Raw genomic sequence first — 11,704 nt, 5'->3', positions numbered from 1 at the left:
TATATATATATATATATATATATATATATATATATATCCCCATTCATTTATTTTAACTTTTACTTCCCTTGCCTTTGAGGTCAAATTCATAAAATCCTCTTTGAACTCAAGGTTCATAAGTTTAGTACCTATGTTTTTTTCTATGTAGTTTATTGTTTCAGGTCTTATGTTTAGGTCTTTGATCCATTTTGAGTTAATTTTTTTACACGGTGACAGATAGCATCTAGTTTCATTCTTTTGCATGTGGCTTTCCAATTCTTCCAGCACCATTTATTGAAGAGGCTGTCAAGTAATCTTTCAAAGTAGAGTGTATGGGTTGTATACTTTCTGAATATTTGCATATTTTCCATATTGTCTGAAAAGGACACTTGACTGAGTTATAGAACTCGTGGCTATTTCCCTTAAAAAATAATGGGATTCCCTTTTGTTTTGGCATTTAATGTTTCAGAGAAGAAGTCTGACTCCAGTCTGTTTAAAAAAATTTTTTTTCTCAAAGATAATTTGGAGTGTTGGATGTTGTTGGATAATGTTATTAGTTTGACTGTTTAGCAGCTTGAATGGGGTATAGGAACTGGGGTCACATGTTAGTCATGAAGGTTGCTTCACTTACTTCCTGCAGCACTGAAAGCACTACTTCTAGGGTGGGAAACCTGAGTTGGCTTTTGGTGAGATCTTTTGATCCTGTTTCCCCTTTACTTTAAAGATTAGATAATCTTTCCTGTTTGTTGACAACATACCTTGCTTTAAGCACATAGGAAGTGTTTCCAGTATTTTACTTTTATGATTTTGTCTGTTTCTGGGAGGATTTGAAACTAGTTGTTCAATTGTCACCTTACCTGGAATTTAAAAGATTATAGAGAATTTTTCATAAATTGCAGTTCATCTCCTTTGTAAGAAACAGAAAAATTACTCTGCAAATTTTTTCTTTGGGTCACTCTCAGCATGTGGCTTAGCTTATTTGATTTTCAATTAATTCATATTAACTTTCTTTGGATTTGTCCCCCAAATTTGGGGGTTCTCCTTTTTTATCGAATAGTAATTGTTTTATCGGTAGTATCTGATTTCAGTGGCAATAATAAATGCACTTGAACAGGAGACAGTAATCAAGTCAAAAGAATAAATGCTTGCTAATTATCTGAAAATCTGTGGCCATTAGGGCTTTCATGTAGAAATCCAAAATCACTCAGAGGCCAAATCTCAAAGAAGATAGTTGGAATTGTTGACAGATTCCTTTTGTATTACTTCTATGTTTCTATTTAATAGGATTATATTGCTACTTTTTTTTTCATTAAAGATTTTATTGGGGAATTGGGGAAGGGAACAGTAGACATATGTCCATATGGAATAGGTCTCTAGTACCTGGAATCTGTAGAATTCTGTTGACTATTACATTTTAACTAAACATGATCTGTTGGCATATAACTCTGGCTTTTAAAGAAATCTGATGGACTATTGGTAAGGGTTTTGTCTCCTTCTAAACCAATTACTCTTTGACAAATAATTGATTTTGGATCACTTGGGCTTTTTGCAATGACAATGTCACCTCTTTGGATGCTATAAAAATGTTGACTAAAATTTCCTGTAAGGACAATATCTAAATTTTGAATTGTAGGCTCCATTGATGGCCCAGAACACATGACAACATTACCAACATATCCAAAAGCACAATGAGCTATACAGCCATACTGACTAGTATAGCCGATAAGTTGAAAGGTTTTTGCCAGAACACCATGAAGCAGAGCTCTGTGTAGACTCTGCCACCATGGGCCACAGATATGTTCTACAGTATATTCAATTTTTAGGGTAGTTACATGGCTTCCAGAAAAAAGCATCTAAAGTATGTCTCAAAGCATATACGGGTGATTTTTGGCTTCAAGATTCCCCTGGTTCCAAAGAAGTGTAGGAGACTCTCTCACAGGATTCAGGTAGGGCTTTCTTACTTGGACCCAGCAGAAGGGGTGATCTTTTTTGAGGTCTATTATCCATAGTGCTCTAACCACAATAACTCTATAGAGGTGGGGTATGTGCCTGAGGAAAAAGAGAGTAATTGCATTAAGTATATGTGTTTGCAGCCCTGCTTATCTGTGGGACACCTTTAGGGTTGCTGATGGCCTACAGAGTGATCAAGTATTGTGACTGGTCTCACTCCATGCTCTCAGTGTTCCAGGCCTCACCTCCTACTCACTTGCAGACACAATTTATTTTGTAGAGTATCTCTGGAAAAATTTTATCTCCTTAGCTTCCCTGTGCCCTTGAATGTGTTATTGGGTATCTTCCCCCACCCATCAGGTAATGAATACCAAAAAAGGCAAGCAAATCTTAAATATAGTTGGGAAGCTATAAATAAATCTATTGTAAATAATAATAGGTTATAATACAATAGCAAATATAAAAGATTTTTGGATTATCTTTGCTGCTGTACATTATTGTTAGCATAGATGATGAGTTGACTCTAACAATGTTGACTTGTGCATTAGATCAATAATTCCTCGCTCCCTGTTCCTTAACTAAATCCCTTACTGAAATTTTATGTGACCAGCGTCACATTTCAGCTGCTTTCAACTTGGCACCTCAGCTGTCTTTTTTGAGTGTTATCTTTTAACCACTTCTACCAAACAAGATTTAGATTTTGAATATTATATATTTTCATTACATTTTTAAAGCATTTAAACATTTGTAATTAAATTTAATGGGGTAACATTGGTTAATAACATTATATAAGTTTCAGGTGTACATCATCTGTATATTGCATTGTGTTCTTACTACCCAAATTGTAGTCTTCTGTCACCATATATTTGACTCCCTTTAGCCTCTTCTTCCTTCCCCTATCTGCATTTTGTTTTCTATAAAGCTGTGTGCATTCTAACTTGTCTTTAAGGAATTAAGAGTGGTGTCCTAGTTTAGAACATTTTGGTTCTTCCTGACATTTAGTAAGCTGTTAGAAAAAAAACAGATAAGTGTAGCTTACTGTCTTCAAGTTACATCAGTTCTTCAGTGAATTGAATGAGAATACATTAAGCTTAATTTTAGAATGTTCCTTCTTATAAATGTATTGTTTACGTCATAGAGACTTAGCAGACCCACTAGTGTGGGAAGTGAACTTGTCACATATTACTCCCTTTGCAGGGTTAGGCCTAATTGAAACTTAGAGAGGGAAATAGAGACCATGAAGAAAAACTCCAAGTGATTCAAGAAGTGATATTTATAAACCTCTGAGTCAGTAATGATTCAGCAGTGAAGCACAGTACTAAAGACACCGTTTGGTTAAAGTGACAGTGGTGTGAAATGAAAGCGGAGACCACTTGTGGTTCTTATCTATGGATATTTGGCATTTAGCACAAGATCCCTTTCACTCCAGGTTCATTTGTGTAATTCTTCACAAACTTGAGAAGCAAATTTAAACTCTTCTGCCCAATTGTTCCTTTTAAAATAATACAAACAGAAAAAAAGGTATCTTGTATAAGTGTATTTGAAATGAAAATCTGAAGTTTAATTGGAGTTTTAAAAAATAGAACTACCTTTTCTTGAGTACTTAATACCAGATGCATTATAACTATGTGCTGTTGGTCTTATAACACTCATTTTACAAATGATGAAAATGAGGTTTAGCAAGGTTAAAAGCTTGCTGAAAGTAACACAGCTCTGATATGCCATGCCAAATGAGGCAAAATTCCAAACTCAATTTGGGTTTAAAGTAAACTGCCTAAAATTTTAATCACTAAACGATGAAGGTAACATCAGAAATCATTTTGAAATTTTAAAGGATAGAAGCATAATGTAAATGAAGATAATACTTTGGTTAGATACCGGTAAAATTATAACCTCCAATTTTCATTCTTTTTTTTTTAATTTTTAAGACAGATTCAGGGCAACTTTGTCATATTCGATGTATGTGTATCTGAGAATTTTTCTTTTAGAATGACATTGGCTTATGATGAGTTTCCCCAGTAGAATATGTAGGGGACCAAGTATTCAGGCTTATGATATCAGTTGGCAATGTGGGGACAGACTCCATCAAGGATTTTAAAAAGGTTAGGAATCATTAGGCTCAGCAATGCTTTGCAAGGCAGCATGTTCCTTTAGCCTCCCAGGGCAGGACTCTGTCATGCAGCCCTTTCCCTCCAAAGCAAATCTGGCTCCTTGAATGACATGACCAATTACATTGCTGGTCAAGATGCATTTGCAAAGAGTGGGAGGTGACTGCAGAAATGTTAGCATGGATAGTCAGTCCTTGGAGCTACAGAAAGGAAACCATAGAGAATGGGGTTCCCCCACATACTTAAATTAGTAGAGTATTACATAATAAATCCATGCACACATCAATTTATTTGGGAGCCATGGGTTGTCAAACTTTAATTTTTCAAGGAATAACACTAAAAAACAAACAAACAAACAAAAATCCTGACATTGACTATCATTTCAAAAAGAAAGGTCACTTTTAAACTAAAATGAGGGAGAACATAATATAAGGATGAAGAACAACCTTCTAAATGGAATAGATTTAGCCTCTCAGAAAACTCATTCTACTGAACTTATCTCATATTTTTGCCTCAGCCTGATGGAAACTAAACCATGTAGACTATTGCCAGACAATCCCTAAACTTGAAGCATTTAGGAGCCAAACATGGGTCCTAGAACTTTGGCTCACTCACCAGACCTGAGGGAAATCTTAAATAAAACATTCCCTCCTAAAGACCAGGACAGGGTCTTATACATACTGTGTGCTCAAAAAATGTTTGTTGTTTAAACTGAAGAGAGATGAATATTTGCCAAGTACCAGGATTAAATCTAGGGAGTAGCCAGCAGAGAAAACAGAGGGTCTCTAGGTCTCCCTTCAGAATATCCACTCCTCCTTACCTCACTAGTGTTAAGCATTGGGGAGGGGGAGGCTGCAGTATAAGGGTCTAAAGCCCTGCACTCAGGAACCAGACAGTATCCACTGGACGTCCATGTTGGAAGGACCAGCCTGAGGTCACGCTGTGTTAGCAGCGACTGAATATTTCTTCAGAGAGGTCCCCAGGTGCCCTCCATGCTGCTTTCTGCCTCAGTTGGCCCTGGGATCTTCTTGCTGGGTTCATCTTGGCCCAAGGGAGGCGACACAGTGTGGTGAGACCACCAACCTTCAATACAGGCAAACCTGATTGGAATGTTTGTAATTAAACTTAATATCTACAGGTGTCTTTCTCCTAAGATTAACTGCACTTGAGGGTCTCTATCGAAACATAAATGTGGCCAACTACACTGAACACAGGCATAAATAAAAACATAAAAGTTATACAATAAAATCAGTTGTTAAGATAACCCACTATAAAATCAGGTTTATATCTTATTTAAAAAAAATTATAATGATATTTGCTTCATAGATTTAGCTTTTTAGATATTGGATACCTACAAATTTATGATTATTAAATTCTTTTCATAAATGGTACCTTTATGTTTTATAATTTTCCTTTTGATTAATGCTCTTAATCTTTTTTTTAATGAGAGTTAACATACTTTTTTAAAAAAAATTTTATTGTTAGTTTCAGATGTACAGAACAATGCAATAGTTATCCTTTTCACCCTCACAAAGTAACAACCCCCCTCCCCCCATGTATGGCCCTCCCACCCCTGATATCATGCTTATCTATTACAATTCCATTGATTCCATTCCCACTCTCTACTCCATGTCCCGTGACTATATGTATATATAATTATAGTTGACATACAATATTATTCAACATCAGCTTCAGAAATACAGTGCGGTGGTCAGGCCTCTACACCAACTATGAAGTGGTCTCCCCAACAGGACATGAGTCCATCTGGCCCCCTAAGAAATATTTACAACATTATTGATTATATTCCTCAGACTGTCTTTTTCTATCCCTGAGGCCATATTGTAATTACCAATTTGTATTGTCTCATCCCTTCCCCTTCTCCTTCATCCCAACCCCCTCCCAACTAACAACCTCAGTTCTTCCTCTGTGTCTCTGAGACTATCTCCATCCACTTCTCCCATCCATTCAGTTCCTTAGAATCCATGTATAAGTGAGATCATATGATATTTGCCTTTCTCTGACTGACTTATTTCACTTAGCATAATGTTCTCTAGTTCCATCCATATTGTTGCAAATGGTACTATTTCCTTCTTCTTTATAGCTGAGTAATACTCCATTGTGTAAATGTACCAAAGTTTCTTAATCCAGTCATCTACCGATGGGCATTTTGGTTGTTTCCAAGTCTTAGCTATTGTGAATAACGCCGCAATGAACATAGGGGTACATATTTTTTTTCAGATTAATGTCTTGGGATTTTTTGGATAAATACCTAAGAGTGGGATTGCTGGGTCATAAGGTAGTTCCATTTCCAGATTTTTGAGGTACCTCCATACTGATTTCCATAATGGCTGCACCAGTCTGCAGTCCCACCAGCAGTGCACCAGGGTCCCCTTTTCCCCACAGCCTCGCCAGCATTTGTTGTTCGTTGATTTATTGATGATAGCCATTCTGACCGGGGTGAGGTGGTATTTCATTGTGGTTTTTATTTGTAATGCTCTTAATCTTAAATGCTATTTTGCTAATTATAATTGTATTGCTGCTGTTCCTCTTTTCCTTTCTTTTCATTTTTAAAAAAAATTATTTCCCCATATCTATTTGCCTATTTCTTTTCAGTATTAAAAAAAATCATTGTTTTAGGTGTGTTTTGAAAATAAGATACATCTGTTTTTCAAAGTCCAATCTGACAATCTTTGTCTATGAAAGATGAATCCAGTACATTCACCTTTAATTGACTACCAGATATCTTTGATTTTACTTCTTTTATCTTACTTCATGAATATCATTTACATTACTTTGTTTTTCCTTTTCTCCCTTAATTTTGGTGGGTTGATCAAAATACTATTAATTCTCTCCATTTTCCTTATTAAATTTAGAGGTTCTATCACACTCTCCCATTCTTCTAGGAATTATTCTCCGAGACCCTTGTGATTTTAATGCCCCTAATATTTTTGGCAGCTAAAATTAATTTAATTCTTAATTAGGATATAGATACAGGCTTTAACTTAATGTTTCAATTGCTTTGGTTGTCATGTAGCTTATAGTCAAAGATTAAGAAAGTATGTTAGTCTCATTCCTTCCCCTTCTCCTTCATCCCCACCCCCTCACAGCTAACAACCCTCAGTTCTTCCTCTGTGTCTCTGAGACTATCTCCTTCCACTTCTCCCATCCATTCAGTTCTTTAGAATCCACGTATAAGTAGTCTCAGGACATGGAGTAGAGAGTGGGAATGGAATCAATGGAATTGTAATAGATAAGCATGATATGGGGGGGAGGGCAATAGATGGGGGGGAGTTGTTACTTTGTGAGGGTGAAAAGGATAACTATTGCATTGTTCTGTACACCTGAAACTAACAATAAAAAAATTAAAAAATATATTGCAAAACATTATACTCCAAAAAAAAAAAAAAGAAAGTATGTTAGTCATGTTCTGAAGGGCTGCCCGTAAAGTAAGTTCCAGGAGAAATGTTTAAAGTACACTTTGCTTGAGATAATAGAAAAATATATCAATAGCTAGTTAAGCACAAAACAACTATAGCTTAAATAATGGTGATAGTCATAAGACATCTAGTTTCTGCTTTTTACTTTAAAGATAATGTCAGTGGTGCACAATTATGAGCTATTTTGCAGAATCTTTGTTCTTCAACCCAGCACCCCTTGTTCTCACAATATAATCTTGTGTTGCTGATATACTGTTTCAGCGGGAGGAGGTAACTTCAGGGTCTCCAGGGGGAATCCATGAGTTTATTTTGCAGAAGAAAAGAATGTCTTCAAGGTAGTTGCGACCAGCTGCTGATGCCCAGGAGTCTGATACAAAAAAGCATCCTCTATGACTAAACAAACAGACTTCTCTTTCAGTTCCCTGGAACTGCCCCTCCCCTACTCCCTAGCTGCATAGAAACTCCCTACTTTTGCTTTTTGGGAGAGACGGTCAGAGATCTTGCTCTCTTGTCCTCTCACTTTGGACAAACTGAATAAACTTTCACCATCTCCTAGCTCCTGTGTCTCAATGTTTTGTCTTTACTAGTGTTCTTCGGGCACAGCAACCTGAACTTTGGGAATTGATTCTGCAACACTCCAATTCCATTTACTTTTATTGAATCACGTCTTTCTCTCCTATTATTATGAAAACAAGGGACCAACAATCTCCCTCCATCAAAGTGTTTTACTTTCTCTGCTTTCTTTCACCTTTACAATGCTTTCATTTCCCTACTCTTATTTCAGATGAAACCTTAAAAAAAAAGTGCACTTCCCTTTTCTACTTGGCTTTCTCCTTTCCCAAGGGTTTCTGAGATATTTTAGGGCTTTTAGATTTTTACATTTTCCCCATAGTATGTTTCTTTTATTTGTTTGGTCATTATTTAGCACTTATATTACAAATTCCAAGGTGTTCAATCATTTTTAATTTAGACTTCAATATATGTAAGTCTAAGTGGAAGAACACACACACACACACACACACACACACACACACTAACACAGACAAATATGTAAGAGACAGGCTCATATTTACACCGTTTCCTCACCACCATGTGCCTACTGGAGACTCTGGATTCACATTTTGTTGTCTTGAAGTCCTTCCTGAAGCATTTCCTTAGATGGATTATGTGGGTAAGCCCTGGATTCTTGCCTTTTTGCCCACACCTTTCTCTCACCCCAACAGATGGCTCTCTCGGCAGGGGCAGGATTTGGGGTTGGAATCCTCTTCCCTCAGCATTCTATGGGCATAATTCTATGTCTTATTCTGTCTGGTACATCAGTCCAATTTGTGTTGGCCCTTTCCTTTGACGTAACATAGCTTTTATGTCTGATAGCCTATAAATTTTTTGACGTTTGAATTTAGGAATGCTGCCAGGATATGCCTGAGTGGAGCTTTTTGTTTACTTATTATGTTTTCCCCCATCAATTCTGCCTGGAGCTCAATGAGCACTCTACATTTGAAGACTTAAGTCTTTCTTCAAACTACAGGAAATTTCTTCTATTATTTTCTTTTTTTTAAATGATTTTATTGGGGAATTGGGGGAGGGGAACAGCGTTGGGGAATTAGGGAACAGACAAGTTGCTGTCCTTTTGTTCTTCAGTCTATTTGTGGAGGACGTCACTTCACTGGCCCATGTTGGTATTGTGATCATTGCACTCTTCCCAGCTGAGGGAGTCAGTTGCTGGCCATTGGACAGCCACTCACGGTGGCTCACGGCAGCTCACTCTGGCTGCCAGCCACTCACGGTAGCTTATGGCAGCTCACTGCAGCCCCTCTGCAGCCTACGCCATCACCGGCGACTCAAGGCAGCACAGCTCCAGGTCAAGCTGTTGTTCACAATCTTAGCTGTAGAGGGTGCAGCTTACTGGCACATGTGGGATTCGAACCGGCAGCTCTGTTGTTCAGAGCTCGCGCTCCTAACAACTGAGCCACTTGGCTGGCCCACTGTTATTTTCTTAGTGAATGCATTCCTACATCTGTTTCTTTTCCCTCCTTTATTGTTCTTTTTGAAAAGATTTTTATTAAAAATATAGCTAACATACAATATTATATTAGTTTCAGGGGGTACACCATACTTATATTTATATACCTAAAGAAGTGATCACCATGATAAGTCCAGTAACCATCTGACACCCTACCACACTATTACAATATTATTCACTATATTCCCCATGCTGTACATTACATTCCTATGACTTATTTGTTTTGTACCTGGAAATTTAGACCTCTTATTCTCCTTTGCCTTCTCCCCTCTTTTAAAAATTTTCAATTACAGTTGATATTCAATATTATTTTATATGAATTTCAGGTGTACAGCATAGTGGTTAGACATTTGCATAATTTAAGAAGGGATCCCCCCAACTAGTCTAGTACCCACCTAGCACTATACATAATTATTACCTTATCATTGACTACATTCCCCATGCTTTACTTTACATCCCCATGACTATTTTGTAACAACCAATTTGTACTTTTTAATCCTTTCCCCTTTTTTCACCCACACCCGCAAACCCCATCCCATCTGGCAACCATCAAAATGTTCTCTGTATCTATGAGTTTGTTTCTGTTTTGTTTGTTTATTTTGTGCTTAGATTTCATGTATAAGCGAAATCACATTGCATCTGCTTTTGTCTCACATACTCTACTCAGCACAACACCCTCCAGATCCATCCATGCTGCCACAGATGGCAAGACCCCATTCCTTCCATGGCCTACCAATAGTCCATTGTGTATATGTACTACCGCTTCTTTATCCATTCATCCACTGATGGACCCACAGACTGCCTTGACATCATGGCCATTGTAAACAATGCTGCAATGAACATATATTGGGTTGTCGGAAAAGTCATGATGCATGTTTGCGACAGATGGCACTAGTTCATTTGTGGAAGTACTAGAGTCATTCACATCTATGTTATTGCTATGTCATTTGATAGCTGACAGTTCTAGCTTCATTTAAAAAAAAATTGAGTTCTGAGCAACAGTGGTTTGATGCCCGGCCCAAGCTGTGCTGCTGCTGAGCTGCCAACAGGCGGCAGAATGGCTCAGCTAAAAAAAAAAAAAATTGAGCAATTTTGTTGAGCTTTGGAGATTTTACAACAAGTTAAAGATGGAAGACCAAACTGTGCATTTTTGTCATATTTTACTGTTTTACTTCCATAAAGGGAAGAACGCGTATCAAGCTTGTGTAAAGTAGCATAAAGTTTACAGTGACAATGCTCTACAAGAACGTCAGTGCCAACGATGGTTCACGAAATTCTGTGCTGGTGATTTTGATCTCAGCGATGCTCTCTGGTCAGGGAGGCCCACCAAGGTTGATGATGACAAAATAAAGGCGTTGATTGAGTCAAACCCATGTTACATGACACAAGAGATTGCAGAAACATTGAACATCCATCATTCAAGCATTCACGACCACCTGAAGAAGCTGGGATATGTAAGCAAGCTCGATATTTGGGTTCGTATAAACTCAAACAAGTTCATTTGATGGTGTGTATAAACATCTGCAATATGCTCATTACATGTAAGGAAAATGATCCTTTTTTGAAGCGACTGATAACTGGTGATGAGAAGTTTACAACAATGTGGTGCGCACACGGTCTTGGTCCCGATGTGATGATTGGCCTCAAATGACATAAAAAGCAGACATTCATCAGAGGAAGGTTATGCTGTCACTGTGGTGGGATTTTAAAGGTGTCATGTTTTTCGAGCTACAAATGAGGAACCAAATAATCAACTTGACTGTGTACTGTCGGCAATTGGACAGTTTGAATGAATCCATCATCCAGAAACATCCAGAGCTTGTTAATCATAAAGGAGTTGAGTTCCATCGCGACAACGTGAGACCGCACACAAGTCTTATCACCTGTCAAAAATTATTGGAGCTTGGATGGGATGTGTTGCCACACCCACCATACTCGCCTGACCTTGCGCTGTCAGACTTCCACTTGTTTAGCTCTCTTCAAAACTCCTTGCATGGTATAACGTTCAATTCAGATGAGACTGTAAATCAGCACCTTGTTCAGTTTTTCACAAATAAAGACATGTCCTTCTAAGAATGAGGAATTATGAAGCTCACTGAAAGATGGCAAAATGTTATCGAACAAAACGGGCAATATATCATTGATTGATCTTTGTTCTTTATATAAATAAATGACCTTTGAAAAACATAGACAAAATACGTCATGAC

At 37.5% G+C, this 11,704-nt stretch overlaps 1 pseudogene; it reads right to left on the bottom strand.

Annotated features, from left to right (window-relative positions):
* Positions 1-1,127: 1,127 nt before the first annotated feature.
* Positions 1,128-1,832, bottom strand: LOC109388692 (mitochondrial inner membrane protease subunit 1-like; annotated as a pseudogene).
* Positions 1,833-11,704: the final 9,872 nt, after the last annotated feature.

The sequence above is a fragment of the Hipposideros armiger genome, unplaced genomic scaffold, assembly GCF_001890085.2.
Source record: "Hipposideros armiger isolate ML-2016 unplaced genomic scaffold, ASM189008v1 scaffold_204, whole genome shotgun sequence".
Lineage (NCBI taxonomy): Eukaryota > Metazoa > Chordata > Mammalia > Chiroptera > Hipposideridae > Hipposideros > Hipposideros armiger.
This window is presented reverse-complemented; position numbering and strand designations above follow the sequence as displayed.